This window comes from Ceratotherium simum, chromosome 1, assembly GCF_057802395.1.
Source record: "Ceratotherium simum simum isolate JZ-2026a chromosome 1, ASM5780239v1, whole genome shotgun sequence".
NCBI lineage: Eukaryota > Metazoa > Chordata > Mammalia > Perissodactyla > Rhinocerotidae > Ceratotherium > Ceratotherium simum.
The window spans coordinates 94,804,285-94,823,530 of record NC_141900.1 but is presented as its reverse complement, the minus strand read 5'-3'; the positions used below and the strand labels follow the sequence as shown (position 1 = coordinate 94,823,530).

General features: G+C 41.5%; 1 protein-coding gene across 3 annotated transcripts in view; it reads left to right on the top strand.

Moving 5' to 3' along the window:
* Nucleotides 1-19,246, top strand: part of HIPK2 (homeodomain interacting protein kinase 2) — a 178,338-nt gene that overhangs the window by 722 nt on the left and 158,370 nt on the right. The window lies entirely within an intron of this gene.

Genomic DNA, 19,246 nt, shown 5'->3' with positions numbered 1-19,246 from the left:
TGGGGGGGCTGTCGAATCGGAACGTCTGGGGCTAGGTGATGAGAGGGGGCAGAGAGGAAAAGTGCATTTCAGACCCAGCCAGAACAATGCAATAGGCTACGATCTCCCCGCATTAGCGTGTGTAAGGGAAGATGTAGTTTAGGTTTTCAAGTCGGGGAGGCGGCCAAGACGTTTTTCTCCGTCGGTCTGGGCAAACCTGCCGTGTGCACCTTCACCTGGCGTGGGGTCATTCTTCTGATGTGACTGTCTCTAGGAAGAAAGGAGAGAACGGAAGACCGGAGCCCCGCATTCGCCTCACTCTCCCTTCTCTCTTTCGTTTCTCTTCAGTCAGTTCTGTCAGCTTCCAGCCAGAAATCAACCCAGAATCAACTAAGTTTTTACACTTCGGTGTGTTTTTGTGTGCTTGTAGTAGGAGGAATTTTAAACCAAAGTGTGCCTGATATTCCAGTCATTTCAATCGTGAAAATGTTTTTCTCATGAAATCATTGAAATAGCAGCTTTACATACTTTTAGCGTCAGTCCATCTGGCTTTCTTTCGGTTTTGTTCAGATATTCTGTGGGTGAAATAGCAAAGGAGGGGAAAGGGTTTGTGTGGAACGGCGAGGAGGGGTGCGGAGGGGAGATTTTAATCCTTCTATAAATCCGGAGAACAGTCGAGGCGAGTGAGACAGGGAACGCATTAATAGTTTTATCTCTGTTATAAGAAGCAGATTAAAAAAAAAACTTATCTGAAAAGAAAATCTGTTATTAGTTCTAGGGCTCCAAATGAATTAGGTTTCTGGATGGAATAAAGTTACCAGTCAGGCCCTGGGTAACGAGGCTGTAAATAACCTATAGACTGTAAATATTTTTTTTCAGACTCTCTCAGAAACAAAGGAGCTGTTTAGAAGGCAACAGAGAGATGTTATTCCAGGGGCTTTCCTCTTTGATTCTGAAGAACACAAGGTCCATTTAACCATTTGACAAAACAAAACGAAATTTCTGATCACTCCACTACACAGACCAGAAGGAGCCAGTGGCTCTGTGAACAGGCTCAGAGAACCCATGTCGGGCATTCATTGTTCGTCTGTGTCTATGGGAGGGGGCTACAGTCAATGCTCCCACTGTCTATGGAGTGTTAAAATGAAACAATTTTCTCTTTATTAAGTACCTCCTTGAGACTCCCTCTGCTGGACACTCAGGGTGAGCATTAGAGAGGGAACTTGGCATTGAATTCAGAACTATAGTCAACGGCTGCTTTCCCTTTCACAAGGGGCTGGGTATGTGGGTCGGGATGTATTTTGTCAACTCTGTAGAAAGCCATCTTGGGAACTGTGATGTTCTCCTGTTCCTTTCATTCAAAATCCATATGGAATGTAGGCCATGCCCCTGAGGCGAAGACTTGGCACTCCTGTTCCTACTTCTGTATTCTTGGAGTGTATTACACCAGATAAAGCACTGTGGATGTGTAAGGCGTTATGGTTTCAGAATAATCATGGCTCTGGAAGGTCTCCGGAGCGCACTGGTTTTATTTGCAAGCCTTCCCTGTCCTAGGTGACCTACCTGGTCACCTTTTCAGCCCTGGGTTTCTTTCCCTGTCTTGTCTGCGTGCTCTCTTTAAAGCTTTCGCTTCTCCTCGAGTTTCTCTGTGCATCTTTATAATTCGTTTCCTAGTCTTTCTCCTCGCCCCTCCTCACCCAGTCCAGCATCACTCTGCACAAGCCCAGCCTTGGGTCTTTTTGAAAGAGACTGTTGGTCATGCTCTAGAACAGACAGGTGACCTGTCTAATCAAGGGTTGTGCTGCTGGAACGTGCATTCACTTACTGTCGTGAGAGCTTCTAAGACTCCAGTGACCTCCTTTTTCCCGCCTTGGCGACATCCGCTGGATTCAGGGAACCTGATTTTTACCACATCCCAGTCAGAACACATGGACTCCCTGTGTGTCCTGAAGAGGCAGGGCTTTTCCTGTGGAAGGCTCCAAGAAGAGTGATTTCTAATAGTTTTCCAGCTACTAAAAAATCGATCATGGGGTTTTCCTCGGGAGAAGTATAATGACAGGTGAGGCGTTTCAGCTGGAATTCCGGAGTGTACTCATTTGTTTAAACGGGGTGCAGCTGCCCCCGGTTGGGATACTGGGTGAAGGCCTGAATGCATTAGTGGAGCAGTCTGAACTGCTGGATATTTAGAGAGAAGTGCTGTCTTTGAAACAGGGAATGTTTGATAATACGAATTAATGGGCAGCAAAGTGTAATCAGTCTTCCACAACTTGCTTTTAAGGATAGGTTTACAAATAGCGCATAGTTTTCAGTGGCTTGGTACTGATGAAGTTAAACTTCTTTAAAAAGGTTTATTTTCTTTAGAAGGTTAAATATTCGCCTTGCAATTGTGTTTACTCCATCAACTTGCTTAGCAAGGGTTTTTTCAATATGTAGTGCAAAGGCCAGCCTCAAAGGTCTGTATTGCCACGGGCTCTGAATGAGAGGACCCTAAGTTCCAAGTTATTTCTGTTCCACTGTACCTGAGATGTGCCTTGTCGATTAGTATTGGCTTACACAGTGAGGCTCCCCAAAACTATAATGCTGAAATCTATCATCAGATGGGCCTGAAGACACCTACCAAGATACCTACCAAGAAATGGATTCTGAATCATCTTCCATTAAAAGAATTTGATGACACATGTTCTAAAATATCTTTTCCTGTGTTTATGCTTTATATTTTTAAAATGAGTAAGTATAAATATTGTTTTCGTTCTCACTGCATTTGAGTAGTGAATCAAGGCTCATGAATTGTGTCCTCAATTCCAGGTGGTATGGTATAATACTTGAATCAGAGAAATCTCGGGTTTGAATCTGGCTGTATGCCTTTGGGCATGTTACTTAACTTCTCTGAGCTTTATTATTTTTTTTTTTTAAGTCTTACTGGATTGTCTGAGGACCCCATTGAAAACAAGTGTATGTTAAGTCCCTGGCTGTAGTAGACGTTTTCTCAGGACGTGTTAAATCCCTCTATCTTTTGAGCTGCTTACAGACATGATGACTCCAGGGAAAGACTAACCCACAAATAGTTTAGAAAACCAATAATAGCAACATTTCAATTATTAATCTCCTGCTGTTCCTTTTCCATTTTGGGCACCAGCAACAATAAACCCCCTATGGCCACAGAAGAAAGAGCCTTTTTTGACCCCCTCTGTGACTTTTCCAGATGCTTTATTCCCACTGAGCTTCTGATGGTTTCAGGTAGAGAATTTTTCTTCTATAGTGGCACATTCTATGCCACTTTAAAAATGAGGAAACAAACTGTTAGAGCAGAGTTTCACGGGCTGCAGCTGTGCCCCTGGGAAAGTATCCCCAGGTATGAACGATAACCTTTGCCCTTAACCAGGATCCGTTCCTCTCCCAGGTGGCAGGCCAGAGAGGGAGCCCCCAGAGGTGGCTCACCAAGGACCTCCTCAGAGGGAAGACACCCACCCAACCACAAGCCAGGGTCTGGCTCCTCATGCATTAAACATAATTTTCCTACAAAAGAAAATTTGGTGCTTTCTGCAAGTTACAGCTGCTCATATTCTTCCTATTTTATTTTTTATGTTTCTTCGTTTCCCCCTTCCTTCCTCCCATAGAGACCAGTCTTGGGGAACCACCTTTGAGGTTTATATGGAACAAAGTAACGATGATCAAGAGGGCATGATATGTGAACATTTTTTATTGTTCTCTGAACACGTAATCTGCCAGTGCTTGCTGAGAGTCTTATGATGACAATTCACGCACTTCTGGCTGCTATCAAAGATGGGATTCAGAATAATGCCAGCTGACTTTATATAGCCACAGATAGACTGTGAACTCAAAAGGCCCAAACTCTTAATAGTTCCATTTCATATAGCAATACTCTGTTGGGAGGAAAAAAGAAAATTGAAAACCTGGAGTATGAGAAGGTCTTTCTTTTTCCTCTAAAAGAAACTGAGGTGCCTGAAGTTCATAGCAATAATTGTGACTTAGTCCCCATTTATATTATGCTGCACCCTCTGCCCGCATTAACGCACGTGTCCTCCTAATAGACCCACGAAGTAGGCACTCTCACCCCTGCTTTACAGACAGGGCACATCTTTAAAGCATTCATTTAACAAGCATTTATGTAGGGTCCCTGTCCTCGAGGAGTTCAGAGAGTATGGGAAGTGAAAATCAAAACTAAACATGGGCTCTCTGGACCGTGTCTGACTGAAGATGGGATGCTTTTTTTGTGTATGTGTGTGCCGGTTCTTAATTCTTACATACTGTGGTTTCCTACAGTGTAAAGGGAAGACCCCATTTCCCTATTTTCTCTTTAAATGTTTTCTTTATTTGGAATCAAGAAAAGTATTTCTGAATGTAGAAAATACCTATTACAAATTTCCTTAGAAATTATCTTCTCTGATTTGCAGAAGAATCCGTCTTCCTCTTTCATTACTTACATTTTATATCCTTGTAAATGCAAATACATTGCTAATTTGCACATGCTGCCGGGAGACTTTTTGTTTTTGGTATTGAGCGTTACAGGCTCTGTTGTGAATGGACCCTGGCATCATATGTGGCTGTTGGAGAATTAATTCCTGGCTTTGCTGTCTGGCTGAGATCTTGTGTTTCAGGTAGTTCTGTGGTACTTGTTGGTGGGGGTGTAGATTGAGTGGTCACTCAGCAGATGCTCAGGGAGTTGAGGAAGAAGAAAACCCAGCTCTTTCTCTCGGGAGCATGGAGCCCAGAGCAAGATAGGACCTTGGGAGAAACGTAGTTCTCCCGCCTGCCTTCGGGAAGGTAGACGTCCAGGACTTGAAGTTGTCAGTTCATCAAAAAAAAATTTTTTTTTCCAGGAAAAGGCCACACTAGAAACTCCCTCAGTGACCAATTCCAGTATTCTATTAACCTGATTGTCAAGAAATTCCTGGGCTCGCCTGAAATCTCTCCTGCTGTCGTTGAAACCTGCTTTCTTTTACTCAGTTCCCTTCTCTAAAACCTTTCATATACTTGACAATAATGATTGGGTCTCTATAGCTTTTTCCTCACAGAGCCTGTTTTGTGTCCTCTCCCTGCACTGAACTCTCTCTAGTTTCTACACATAAAAAAAATAGTGGTGATCAAAACTGAATACAGTTCTTTAATAATGGTCTCATTAGTACAGCGTACACAAGAAAAACGACTTCAGGGTTCTTGCATCATTGGTTGGAACCCCTGCAGGGTGAGAACCAAATCTGATTCTTCTTTGTATTCCCCACAGTGGCTGTGAAGTTCCTGAGGCCTAGTGGGCGCTTCATAAATATTTGTTGAATTGACTCTTCCTTTTAATGTACCTAAGTCATAACTGACATGACACCTGCCCTGGCGTGGGGACTCAGTTAGCTTGCCTTCACCTCAGTCGTGAGTCTCCGTTTTTCCTGTATGCGTATTCCTCTAGCCATCGCTCACCCCAACATCTTCCACTTGACTCTGAATCTGCTTGGTCACTTTGAATTTCACCCCTCTAGTTCCAGCTCTGTAGAACCTTAATTCTCTCTTGCACATCTGACAAACAATGCAGCGGACATAAGTATAAAAAGTTGAACTACTCTTGAAAGAAGAAGAGAGAGCACACAGGAGAGTCTTGATGATTCAGTGTAGTATCGGTTCATCCAGGTTTAGAAAGGACAGTTTGTCAAATTCTTAACAGATTCTGAGTCAGCTAAAGCCAGACCTGTTTTTCCAGGTTCTCTGTGACTAGTGAGCGAGGTGTTCATGAGAGTGGCTACAAGTGAGCTTTGCTGTGGTTGTTCCTCCCTGTTTTGGGTCTAAAGCCAGTGGAAAAGGCAAAAGATTTGATGGACAAAGCCATTCAACTTGTGATTTTTCTGGTGGGTGACTTTGATGTTAGAAAGTAAGCTAGTAAAATAATTTTCAAAAAAAAAAAAACAGCAAACCTTTAAAACTGCAAAATAATTTTGTGGTTTCACAGCCACTTATTTCTAAAAATGGCATTGAAGAGATTTGTAGTGTTTTTGAAAGTGGTCTGTTCTAGCAATTTTTGCCTAACTTTTGCTCTAGTAGGTTCTGATTAATTAAATGCCACTGTTTAAACAGAATTAAGATTGATTCACTCTTGCATGTGCTGATGCTGTAGACTTTATAAAACCTTTCTTGTCACAGAAAGAATACAGCTTATATATGGGTGGACAAGGGCATTTCCCCCAGGTTGTGCTGTTCATCCTCGGTGAAAGATCGCTGTAGAACCTGCCGTAACGTTGGGTGGAAAAGCACTTTTGGTTCACGCAGTTACAGATTGCAGCTTGATGAAATAAAGTTTGTTCCTGTATTTTTACCATTTTCCTCCATATCAATATTACCTCATTGATTCTACCTATGGAATTATTATTCACCGTATAAAATGATTTTTCCAAGAGCATATCATAAGGAAAGGGATCCATCATGTCAGTTCTTTATAGAACTTCTAGTTTCATAGCATTAAAGAAGCAAATTTTAGTGGTATGTGTGCCTGGAATCCTGTAAAAAGGCACACAGTAAGGAGATTTGGAAAACTCTGGTATGTTGCTGGTTTTGGAGGTGTGTTTATTTTATTTTTTCTCTAATGAAGAATTTATAGAGCTCTGACAAAAACCAGCATGTAAATTCTTGAAATTGTGCAGAAAGGCAGCAAGTTACACCCTCCCGAGTTCTGTGTAACTGCACCTTCTCAGTGGAATCCAGGCTGAGAGCAGGAGCTTCTGCAGGAAAGTGGATTTCAGGGGAGCTCGTGACAGATGGGGGGAGAGAGACAGAGCACGTACACGAGCACACGCGCACCCGTGCACACCCGTGCCTGCAGCTCTGTCCCCTGAACCCCTTACACTTGCAGCTCCAATGCAGTATGATAACTGTCATTCATTAACTATGACCTGTACCATCAGGAAAAGATTAATTGATATTCATTATGTTCTGTTAACTCTGTTAACAGAGACTGGGAGGTTCTCTGATGGATTACAGAAATGTTGCCATTAGAAAATGGTTAAAATAAAGAAACTCTTTCATTTAATTATATCGGGACTTACTCCAAAAAGGATTTAAGGCCGCTTAACGGGTTAAGTTTCTGGAAGAGGGGAAGTTAATCTATGTAGATGAATTTTCTGGATCAGCTTATTTCCGAGGATGTCGGATAAATGAGGTATTCCTATGTGAAGAGACGCAGAAACAGACAAAGCTCTTGTGCTGGCTTAACAAGGTGAATAAGCAGAGTGCATAATGGAATTCGTTTGCAAAGTAGTTTTTGCTTGGCTGGAATGGTAAGCGCAAAATATTTTGACCAGCAGAGGAGAACGGTAAGTGTTTGGGATCAGTTGCTGAAAGGTTTAAAAGGGGTTCTAATTCAGGAGACATTTCACGGTGTGGAGAAGCAGACCAATATAATCAAAATGATACTTGAATAAGGTAATTTTTCCTGGCCTGGGTATAATAGAAGGAATGAGGCAGCCAGAGGATGAGCCACGCTGGAAGGCCTTGTGTAGTGGGAGGTGTGAGCACCATGGAGATGGAACTGGGCTGTTGTTGGGGCGCTTAGGAGAACATGTGTAGAGCACTTATCAGCATGCCTGACCCAAGGGGTCCATAAATATTTGTTCTTTTTCGCTGTCCTCCTCATACCTATGGCAGGGATCAGGAGAGCTTGCTGGTTTTGGCAATACCATGATATTTATTCTGTTTTTCTAAAGAATCTCTTCTTTTTATAGGCTCTCTCACATTCCACATTGGTATCACAGTATCTCAGGATCTCATTGGGTCACAGTATAACCCCAGTGGAGTCTTTCACAAGTAGTATCAGCCTTTGACACAGCAGGAAACGGAGGCCCCGGACAGTGAAGAGGCTGCCCCAACGTTGCCTAGAGAGTTGGGGGAGTAAGAGCTGGGGTTCTTGTCCCCCGGGGCAGTGCACATAAAAGCCTCAAAACACTAAGTGGGGCTTCACTGAGCTGCGCCCCAGATGGAGCTCCAGGGGTGATGGTTCCTGCAGGGCCGTCAGAGTCACTGCCCTTTTTCCCCAGATCTGTCAGGGAGCTACTCGGCTGTGTTTCTCCTGGGTCCCCTCGAAGCCCACAGTGCCTCACAGAGCCTGTCTGGAGGGAGGGTTTCCCCTTTCCCAAGGAAACCAAGGCCACATGCCCTCAGCTCAGTGTTTACAGAGTCTTCTGTTAGGAACTTCTTCCTTATGTTTCCCTGAGAAAGTTCACAGCTTGTCACCATGAGCTACTTATTAACAAAAACAAAAAAATCACAGAAGAGAAGCCAGTACAATCGCGATGAGTCTCACAGAACCTCAGAGTACCTTTCAGTCATTAAGCGGCTTTTTGGGGAAAAAAATGCTGATTTCCCAAGGTATGGTTTAGAGTCATTCTTTCTCATGGACATAACCAAAACTTGCATGCACAGGGCCTGGGGAAGTTCTGGAAGCAGGTGTGAGGCCTTTTGGAGAGGGATTCCCGGGGTCCCAGGGACCACAAGCATGGTCTGGAGGAGGGTGGGTGCCCAGCCTGTGACCCTGGGGACTTCTCTCCCCAGGAGCCATGTGGCTGGGGCCTGGAAAGTATGGAGTCCAGGCCTGGAGCCCCCGCTCTGCTGTTCTAAGGGCAGTGCTGAGAAGGGGACTTCTTGCTGTAAAGACTTGGACAACAAAGGCAGCTTGAAATGCTTCCCGTTGATACAAGTCATGGCTGGTACTTGTTGCCTGGATGCTCTGCTCTCCTTTCCCCTCTCAATCTGGATCTTACACTGTGGTTGCTCCATAAAGTATAGTTCATGAAACTCACCCATTTCCTCTTGCTTGCTAAGGTAGCTCAATAACCCGTATGTCCCCCCACAATGAAACTTGACAGAGAGCCTAGTTAATTGGACAGCTTTTCTGTGTTGTCTGTTTCAGCCACTGACATATACAGCCTCTCCTGCTGATCTTCCTTGATGTCATCGCACCTCTCTGCTTCCACCCACTTGTCGTTGCCCACTCACCTACCCACAGCCAGGCTCCTTCACCTCCCTGTTTCTTCTTTGACTTCGTGTATCTTGGCTATGTATTTGCCTTATTACACTTGTAGGTGTGAGGGTCTAGGTGGAGGTACACGTGGAACTCTCTTTTGGGTGTGTTTGTGTAGGAAACTGTTTTGGAGAAGTGGTTTTCCAAATTTGGTGATGATAGTCACCTGGAGGGCTTGTTAAAACAGGTCACAAGGCCCCACCCTCAGAGTTTCTGTTTGAGTAGGTATGGGGTGGGGCTTGAGAATTTGCATTTCTAATTGAGAACCCTTGTTGTAGAGGAATGCATTCAGAATGAAAAATCAGTAAATATTTAAAATCAGGTGGTAGTTGTTTTGATTAAAACTTTCCCTGGATAGTGAGAGTAGGGACCTGGCATCAGCTTTGTTTGTTGCTCTGCCGCCTTTTGTGGCCATGGCTTCCCAAAGCCACAGGACATTGTGCAGACCCAGCCTCCAGCCTTCCTGCCTCTGGCTCCAGGAGAGAGGAAGCCCATCTTCTCTAGAGCCTGTTGGAAAATGCCGGAGCTACTCTCTCTTGTTCTTCCAGAGCCAACCAGTCTGTACTTCATCCAGTTTGGCCCTGGGATCCCCGAATAGAGTGGGTAGATATCATTCTCATAATAATATATTATTATTAACTAACATAAAGCGCTCTGATTTTCTTTGTTTACAGAAGAGGAAATTGAGCCTTAGAGATATTAAATAACATAAGCAGTAACTGGTAAGAAGGGCTTGAGCCCCACCTGATAGCTGAGCATGCTCTGTCTTGACCGAGAGGCTGCCCTGCTCCCCACAGGTGAGTTGGAGTAGTCCGTGCAACATATAACAAGGAGATGCACGATTGGGATCCTCCTTGGAGAAGCGGTAACCACGGTGGGGGCTGATGGTGCTAGAGTGTTAATGTCACCAACACACATTTCCCCGAGGTTCTGCTGTCCCATTTGCCTCCTCTTCATCAAACAGGATCACGTGACCTAGTGAGTGTAAAGCACGTAGTCCAGTGGCTGACATGTGGGACGAGTGTAGCAAAGGACAGCCAAGCTTTGAACCCCCTATGAACAGCAAAACAGATAAAATATCTGAGAATAATCTTACTGAGACCTCTAAGAAAAAAATGTTATGAAAAGATACTAATAACAGCTAATACTTATCAAGCCCTAGCAGTTGCCAGCTCTGTTCTAAGGTTTCACATATATTAATTCATTGAATCCTTGCAGTAATGCTGCAAGGTAGCTTCTGCTTCCGTTGTGTTCTGCAGAGACACAGGCAGGTTCCACAGCTCGGAAGTGGCAGAGCTGAGACTGACCCCAGGCAGCCTGGATCCAGAGCTCGTACCCTAACTGCCAGGCTAGAGCTACAAGTCCCTTCCTAGATAAGGGAGTGGAATTTGTAAATATGTTCTTCTGTGGTGCTTCTCCACATGCAAATATTCTTTGTTTCAATCAGAATCTAAATAAATAGTTTTAAAATTTGAGAAACTGATTTCTCTTGGTCTTCTTGAAAGATAAGTTAGTAGGGCTAGAACAGTCAGGTCTGAAAGATAAGAGTAGTGAGGGGGCTAGCTCTACCACGTGTTACAGCAAACCATAAAGCTTCACATTTGGCATGAAATTTGACAGACCCATCAGAGGGGCGGAACAGGTGAGCCGGGTTTAAGGCCCTGTTGTCTGTGAGCATTTAATAAATGATGAAGGAGATGCCAGGAAGCCGTGGGGAAACGAAGGCTGAGTAACAAATGGGAAAGGACTGTGTAATAGCAATTCAAAAAACTTCAATGGATGTTATCACCTCACATCATTATACCAACATAAATTCTACATGATTAAAATGTTAAATTCAACAAAAGTCTGTTGAGCACATTCAGTATGCCAGGGACTGTTCTAGGTGCTGGCTGTACAGCAATGAACAAAACGTGAAAACTCCTACCCTGAAGCAGTGTGTATTATAGTAGATAAAGCTAAAGAATCCATTTTTTAAAAAATGCTTGAAAGAAATAGAAGTGGATATTTATTAAACCTCTGGAGAGGTTGAAATTTCTAAGCATAGAATCTGTAGAAGAAATCACAGAGGGAAATATCAATAGTTTTGTCAGTGTAACATTCCCCAAATGTTAAGGTTATTTCTAGTTTTACTATCGTGAATTATTTCTCACTGTTAGTCAGGGTAACATTAAGGTGCGTCTGAATTAAGGAAAGGTTCTCTGAAGCAGAATTAACTGGGTCAAGGGGTATGAACATTTATTGGGTTCTAGGTGTATACCACCAGATTACATTCCTCCCCAAAGTATTTTTATATTAAACAAATCATACCACTCAGATAAAGATTTAAATTCGTCCACCTGTTCATTCAGCAAGGAACCGAGTTCCTCACCGCTCTCGGGCCTGGGCCGTCTCTTCTCAGGGGACAGATCATTTCCAGGGGCTTTCAACACTGTCCGTGTGTAGCAGTGACTCCCAAAGTTACATCTTTACCTAGACTTCTTTTTTAAGCTCCAAAGTCGTAAAGCCAACAGTCTTCTTAACATCTCTATTTGGATGTCTCACAGGCATCTCCAACTTAACACGTACAAAGAAAAAATCTCAGTCAACCCTCTGAAATATGTGCCTCTCCCAGAATTCTTTATTTCCATAAATGGCGTCATCTCTGACCAGTAGTTCACATCAGAAGTCTGAGAGTCACCCTTGACTTTGTTTTACTTCCCATTTAATCCATCCCCCAATTTTATTGACTGCCTGCAAAATATAGCCATCCTTATTTTTCGTCATGGTTGTGTTCTATAAAGTTGCCGCAAACACTGAATTAGCGAATACTGAACTATTGCTCCTAGGTTAGCTTCCTGTGAGCCTATGGTCATATTTTTGTCGACTGATCGATACATAACCTAGTTTTATGTGTGTCTCTGTTTAAAGACACCGCATTTAATATATATTGTTGATTGATTAACATTGAACTCACAGCTCACAGCACTGTCTGTCGCTCATGCCTGAACGAAGCTTACCAGCACATGTATTTTCTCCCTAAGGCACATCACGGCTTTTTTGCATTTAGGAACACTAGACAGCCTTTCAGCCCTATGCTTGGGAGGCATTTTAAAATCCCCAACAAAAAATGCAAAAGACGTGGTACTAAATAGACTGTGGAAAGTATACTTGCTTATAGTTAAGAGCTGAAACAAGAAGGCAGGGCATGACCCCATTTGCCCTCAGCTGGGAACACGTGCATCAGGCAGCCCTTTTCTCGAGACACGCATGCCTGGGAATGACTGTGGAAGTGCACTCTGAGTATTGATTTGGGGATTACACATAAATTTTAGCAAGTCGGTGAGTTCACAAATACAGAATCTGTGAAGAATGAAGACCAACTGGGTATGGTGAACCTATCCATTTCTCTCTCCACTGCCATCCCCTGGTCCAGGGTCAGCAAACTTGCTCTGTAAAGACCCAGATAGTAGGTATTTGAGGCTTTGCGGGCCAGATGGCCTCTGACACAACTGCTCAGCTCTGCAGTCGTGCTGGAAGCAGCTGTAGACAGAACATAAGTGAGTGGGTGGGGCTGTGTTCCAGTAAAACTTTATTTACAAAAACAGGCTTTCGTCTGGTTGGCCCTCAGGCTGTAGTCTGGACCCATGTAGTGTCTTATCTGGGCTGCCTTCCTGACCTACCCCCACCACCATTCTTGAGCCTCCAGCTGATTTCCCAGGTGATACTAAGTGTAAATTAGATCTGATGACTCTCCCACTTGAGACGTCCAACCACTTTCCATCACACTTTGAATAAAATCCCAAATCCTGAACATCATGGCTTATTTCTCCAGTCTCACTTTATGCCAGTCTGCCCGTCTTTGCCCCTCCCTGGCCTCTTCTAGGTCTGTGACTGTCCCCACTGCCCTGCTTCAGGGAATGCTCTCCTGCCCCTCTGCCTGGCCAACTGCTACCCACTCTGTGGTCATAAGGGAGATGTCACTTCCTGCAGTGTAAACTAGACGCCCCTCTTCTGATCTCAGGGCACTCTGTCGTTTTCCTTATGACAGTTTTCAGGTACCCAGTTATTCAGGGGTGTTGCCACCTGCCTCGCCCATTAGACTGCAAGCCCCTCAAAGATAGGAACATGTCTGTGGTTGTGTCTTTGTTCTCTACACACATTGTAGACACTTCCTAAAACTTGTTGAAGCGGTGAATGATTGTACAGCACAGTTTTGTTCATACAGATTTTGTATGAAGCTACCATATAGAAACCTGAAAAAGTCACTCTTTCAGAGCATTCAGTATATCTTCTAAAATAGAGAGTGATGATTAAAGAGGAAAAGTCCTCCTGATAAGTGGGTTAGTAAATGGGTGTGAATGTGTGTCTGTATTGTCAAAGGGTGTATCCCACCAGCAGATATATCTAGTCCAGTGTTTTCTCCCTGGGACTTGAGTGCTGCATTGTCTGCTGGTCTCCCTTTTCTCCGAGAGACTTGGTGAATGTTGCTGGTGGTGTTTTCACACAGGGAGGTGGGGGCAAAGTGTGCTGGGGGCGGCATTTTGACACCCCTTTTAGAAACTGACTTTAATCTCTCCTCTTAAACCATCAGTCCATCCCTCTGAGACCTTAGTCCATCCCTCTGAGACCTTAACTAGTATTAGTTTTTTTCTGCAGCGTTAGTCTGGGGAAGAAATCTTTGATTTGTCAGAGAATCGTCTTAGCAATGAAGTTCCAAATTAGAGATTGTTCCCAAGTCATTCCAAGAATCCTGCATGCTGTAGATCGACAGACCACTTAGCATATTTTAGAAAGATAATATGTCCTTTCTTATATGACCTTTTGTAGATTAGCGGTGGTGAAATTTAAAGTCTTATTTAACTTCTTTTTTTAAAAAAATATAGAAACACCACTTGTGCTATAAAAAGTTAGAAAATAAAGGCAAGCAAAACACACACACACACACACTCTCTTTTTCTCTCTCTGGAGATGATTGTTATACTTTGCAGGTCTTTTTCTTTGCATATATATGTACAGATTCTTTTTTTTTAACCAAAATGCTATATTACTGTTTTGTAATCTACTTTTTTTCAGTGAACAGTTTCTAATCTTGTATTTCAGTACAGTTCTTTTTATTTAATTGCTTGTCCATATTCAGATTTCTATAATTGGCCCCAAAATGTCCTTTGAAGCTGGTTTGTTGGAATCAGTATCTGATTGAGGACCACGCACTGCATTTGATTGTAACTTGCTTTTAGTGTCTCAATCTGGCACAGTCTTTCACGAAGAAATGAGCCGGTTGCCTGTAGAAGCTCTCACCTTCTAGATGTGTGGGGTTGCTTCCTTAGGGCAGCACTGAGCAATTCTCCATCCCCTGAATTTCCTATATCTAAGGGCTTGATGGGTTCAGGTTCATCATTTTTGGCTAGAATACCCCAGAGGTGATTCTCTGCACTTAATTGACCTTCCCATGAGCCACTGTTAGTGAAGCTAAGATTGAGCCCCCAGGATAAGGGTTGTGGCAGCCTGAACCTTCTGTTGTCCAGTTCCCTTTTTCCCCTTGAGACCAAAAAGTGACCTGTATGGTGTAACGTTGGCATGTAGACCATTTACTGAATGGTTTTAGCACCAAAAGATAATTCTCACCTGGACTTATAGGTTCATTAGGTTTTTTTAAATGATGTTTTTCTAATTTTTTAATTTCTTGTATAAAGTAGAGCTTTCCCTCTTCGATTTGGGGCTCTCTGGTTACCCTGAAGTAATAGTTCCAACTGGGAAGGCAAGAGCTTTGCTAATACTCTCCCTTTAATCATTAATTTTCAAAGTAAGGAGTTGTGTAATAGCCATTTCAGATAGTGAGAAATGAGTTTTTCTGCCTCTAAGAATTTTATCATTATACAGTCATGAATTTGTATTGATTTGGTGTGTTTTAATCATTAATCTTTTTGTTACAACTTCAGGCAGTGGGACCCCTTCAGCTAGCTCCTGTGACCTTTTGCCAGGACCTCCATAATCTCAAAAAGCTTTCTTGCCAAATGGCACAAGATGCCCCAGGCTCATCTTGGACTTTTCAATGGTGTTGGACAGTGGTATCAGAGATCACAGTCTGGGCATTAGGGGTGGTTGTTGCTACAGAGGTGACTTGTTTCTAGGGAAGTTCAGTGGATAGAGCTAGAAAATACATATTGTTAAAAATTAAGAGTTCAGATTGACAGGTTCAGTTTCATTTTAATTTGCCTGTGCTGTCACTTAGTTTCCTCAATTTTATCATTGTAACTCCTTTCTCTTCTACAGAAAATCTTGATTTCTTCTTTAACCTGTAAGTGTAAGAATAAGGTCTCAAAATACCAATATTTGTATTATTACAAATACTGAAACTACAGAGGAAAGTTTAACACATCTTTGTTATTTTTCTCTTGTCCTTAGAATGCATCCAGCTAAGGATATATAATTAAAAACTGTGTTCCAAAGTCCCTAAAAATAAATTCTTCCTGGGAGTGACTGTGGCACCAGTTTGACATAGGTTAGGTACATATCTTTCTGTTTCTATTCAGTTTCAAGAATTTTTAAATTTAGCTTTTTTTGTTGTTGTTGAGGAAGATTGGCCCTGGACTAACATCCATGCCCATCTTCCTCTATTATATGTGGGACACTACCACAGCATGGCTTGACGAGCAGTGCGTTGGTACATGCCCGGGATCCAAACCTGTGAACCCCGGGCCGCCGAAGCGGGGGCGTGCGCACCTAACCGCTACACCTCTGGGCCAGCCCCCTAAATTTAGCTTTTTTGAGATAGGTAATACATTTACATGACTGAAAGGTCACAACTATGTAGATGTTAAAATCTAGATGACAGGTATATGGGAATTTGTTAAGTTATTCTCTCTACATTTCTTTATGTTTGAAAGTTAAAAACTAATAGAAAGATATACACAGTGAAGTCTTGCCCTCTTTGTTCCCTACTAGATCACCATTTTTGTTAGTGTCTTGCTTAACCCGTTTGAATCTTTCATTTTGCAGATTCAAATTGTGTGTGTGTGTTGTGTGTGTACTCTTACTCTCTTTTATTTATACAAAAGGTAGTGTGCCATATATATTGTTCTATATCTTAACTTTTTTCTCTTAACAGTGTATTCTAGACCTCTCTCCATGTTAGTACATAGAAATTATCTTCAGTCTTTGTATGGCCACAAAGTACTCCATTTTGTTGACATACCATGGGTTATGGAACATTAACATAATCCTAGATTGTTTCCAATTCTCTGCTATTTACAAACCATCTGTAATGCGTAACCTTATGTACAGGTCATTCATACTCATGCAGGTGCATCTGTGGGATAGAATCCTGTAAGTGGGATTATATAGTCAAAGGGTAAGTACATCTGTAATTTTTTAAAGATATTGACAAATTCTTCCTGTTAGGATTTGTACCCTGTTTCACGCACACAAGCAATATATGCATGTGCTAGTTTCCCTAGAGCCTTACCCACAGAATCTGTTGTGAAACTTTTGGATTTTTGCTGGTAGGTGAAAAATGGTATTTTCATGCAGTTTTAATTTATATTTCTTTTATTATAAGTGAGGTTGAGCCTCTTTTTATTTGTTTAAATGTCATTTTATATTTATTTTTATGTGAACTGTGTTTTGAACTTTAGACATTTTCCTACTATGTTGTTGGTCTGTCTTTATTTCTAAGAGCTTGTTATATGTTATCTGTGATGAGTTGCAATATGTTTTCCCAGTTGGTCACGTGTGCTTTGATTGACTTATAGGGGTGTCTTTTGCCCTTCAAAAGTCTATTTAATTTTATGTAATCAAATTTATCTTTTTGTATATGGCTTCTGTATTTTGAGTCAGAATTAGAAAGACATTTCCTATTTCAAGTTTTAAAGTTCCTTCTAGTACTTTTGTCATTTCATTTTTTCCATTTATATCTTGGTTCATTTGGTGTTTATACTAGGATGTGTTCTGAGGTTTGGAGCCAACTTTATATTTTTCCAATACTCAATTGTCCCAACACCATTTATTAAAAAGTTTATATTTTTCCCACAGTATCATAATGTCTACTTTATTATAAATTAAATTACTATAGGCTTAGGGGTCTATTTCTAGACTCTATATATTTTTCCATTGGTTGGTCTGTTGTTAATTATTGAAGTTTATATTATCTTTTAATATCTGAAAGGACTAGTTCTCCCTCATTGCTCTTCCTTGTCAGAGTTTTCCTGGCTGTTCTCCTTGTTTGTTTTTCCATATGAACTTTAGAATCAACATGACTTGATTTTAGAAAATTTCCCTTGGGGCCACATTAAATTTATAAATTATTTACAGGGAATGGACAACTTTATGAAGTTGAGTCTTCTTATCTAAGATCTTGTTTTCCTTCCATGTGTTCTCTTTTTGTGTACTTCGGTAATGTTTTAAGTTTTCTGTATATAGTTTATAAATCTCTCTCTCTCTCTTTCAAGTTTATGCTTATAAATAAAGTCTTTCTTTGTCTTCTAATTGGTTGTTGTTTGTATATATGAAGACTCTTGATTTTCATATGTATTTTTAACAGCTTTATTGAGATAGAATTCACCCATTTAAAGTGTACAATTCAGTGATTTTTAGGATAGTCACAGAATTGTATAGTCATCACCACTATCTAATTTTATAACATTTTCATCATTCTAAAAAGAAACCGTGTACCCATTAGTAGTCATTCCCCAGTCCCACCCTCCCCTCATTCCTTGGAAACTACTAATCTACTTTCTATTCTGGAATTTCATATAAATGAAATCATGTAACACGTCGTCTTTTGCAACTGGCCTCTTTCACTTAGTATAATGTTTTCAAGGTTCGTCCATGTTACAGCATTTGTGTATCTTTTTTTCGTAGCCATCCTCGTGAGTGTGAAGTGGTATCCCATTGTGGCTTTGATTTGCTGATTTCTATGTGTAGTTTCCTTTGCCACCCACTCTGGTGAGATTTCATCAGGGCAGGGAATGGGCTTTCAATTCTAAATCCCCAGTGCCTGCCACAGTGCCTGGCAAATATTTGGTGTTCAGTAAATGCTTATTGAATGAATGATTGGATCTGTTATAGTTCTAAGCCACCTCTACTTTTTAAAGCGAAAATGTGGTTTTGCATATGTAAATTAACTTTTATTTTACCTTAAGCAAAACATAATTAGTGTTTTTTCCCCCTGTTCTGGGAAAGTAATAGCCAATAGCCTAGTAAATAGCCTAGTAAAAATAATACTAGCCTAGTAAAAATAATTTCATTATGATATATGGTTTGTGATGATCAACATTACTTTTTCTTACATTAGAATGAACGACTGAGGGCCGGCCCCGTGGCTTAGCGGTTAAGTGCGTGCGCTCCACTGCTGGCGGCCCGGGTTCGGATCCCAGGCGCGCACCAACGCACCGCTTCTCCGGCCATGCTGAGGCCGCGTCCCATATACAGCAACTAGAAGGATGTGCAGCTATGACGTACAACTATCTACTGGGGCTTTGGGGAAAAAAATAAATAAATAAATAAAATTAAAAAAAAAAAAAAGAATGAATGACTGAGAGTTGCTGGTACATATGTTTAGGAGACTCATTATCTTTTCAGGAGGATGATTTTAAGCCCTAGATTCTATTGTTATTGGAGACTACTTGGTAACATGTAGAGATGAGAAATTAGGTAAAGGTGTTCTGGGCCTGGGAACAGGGCGTTTTGAAACAGCTCGATCAGCTCATGTATATTTAAGAAGTCCTAGGTTTACCAAGGGCTGTGTTCCAAAATTTCTTTTGTAAGGTGGTTGTGTGAACACAGGTCACATTTAACAATAGGAAAAAAGCAGTATCCGTTAAGAACTGGGTCTCAAGATAGCCTCAAAGAATATTTAAGAGAGCATAGCTGATGCATGTATGAGGGCAAGGGGTATATGGGAAATCTCTGTACCCTGTGCTCAGTTTTGCTGTGAACCTAAAACTGCTCTAAAACATAAGTCTAATAAAAAATTTTTAAAAAGAGAGCATAGTTGAAATACATATATTTTGTAGGAAAAGAGAAATGTCAGAAAAATAATATTGAATAAGAAATGATTATTTTTCTTATCAGTGTATGAAGAAAGATATTTTAATTATAGAAATAGGTGACATTTTGTGTGTGTTTGTGTGTGTGTGTTTGCAGGGGACTTTTGGGCACTGTCTAAGGATTTAGAGGCTGACAATAGTGTAGTTTTATATTGCCCCAATTTTGTTCAAAGTATGTGACTTTTAATTTGATTATTACCGTTATATCATTAGGTGTGTTTGG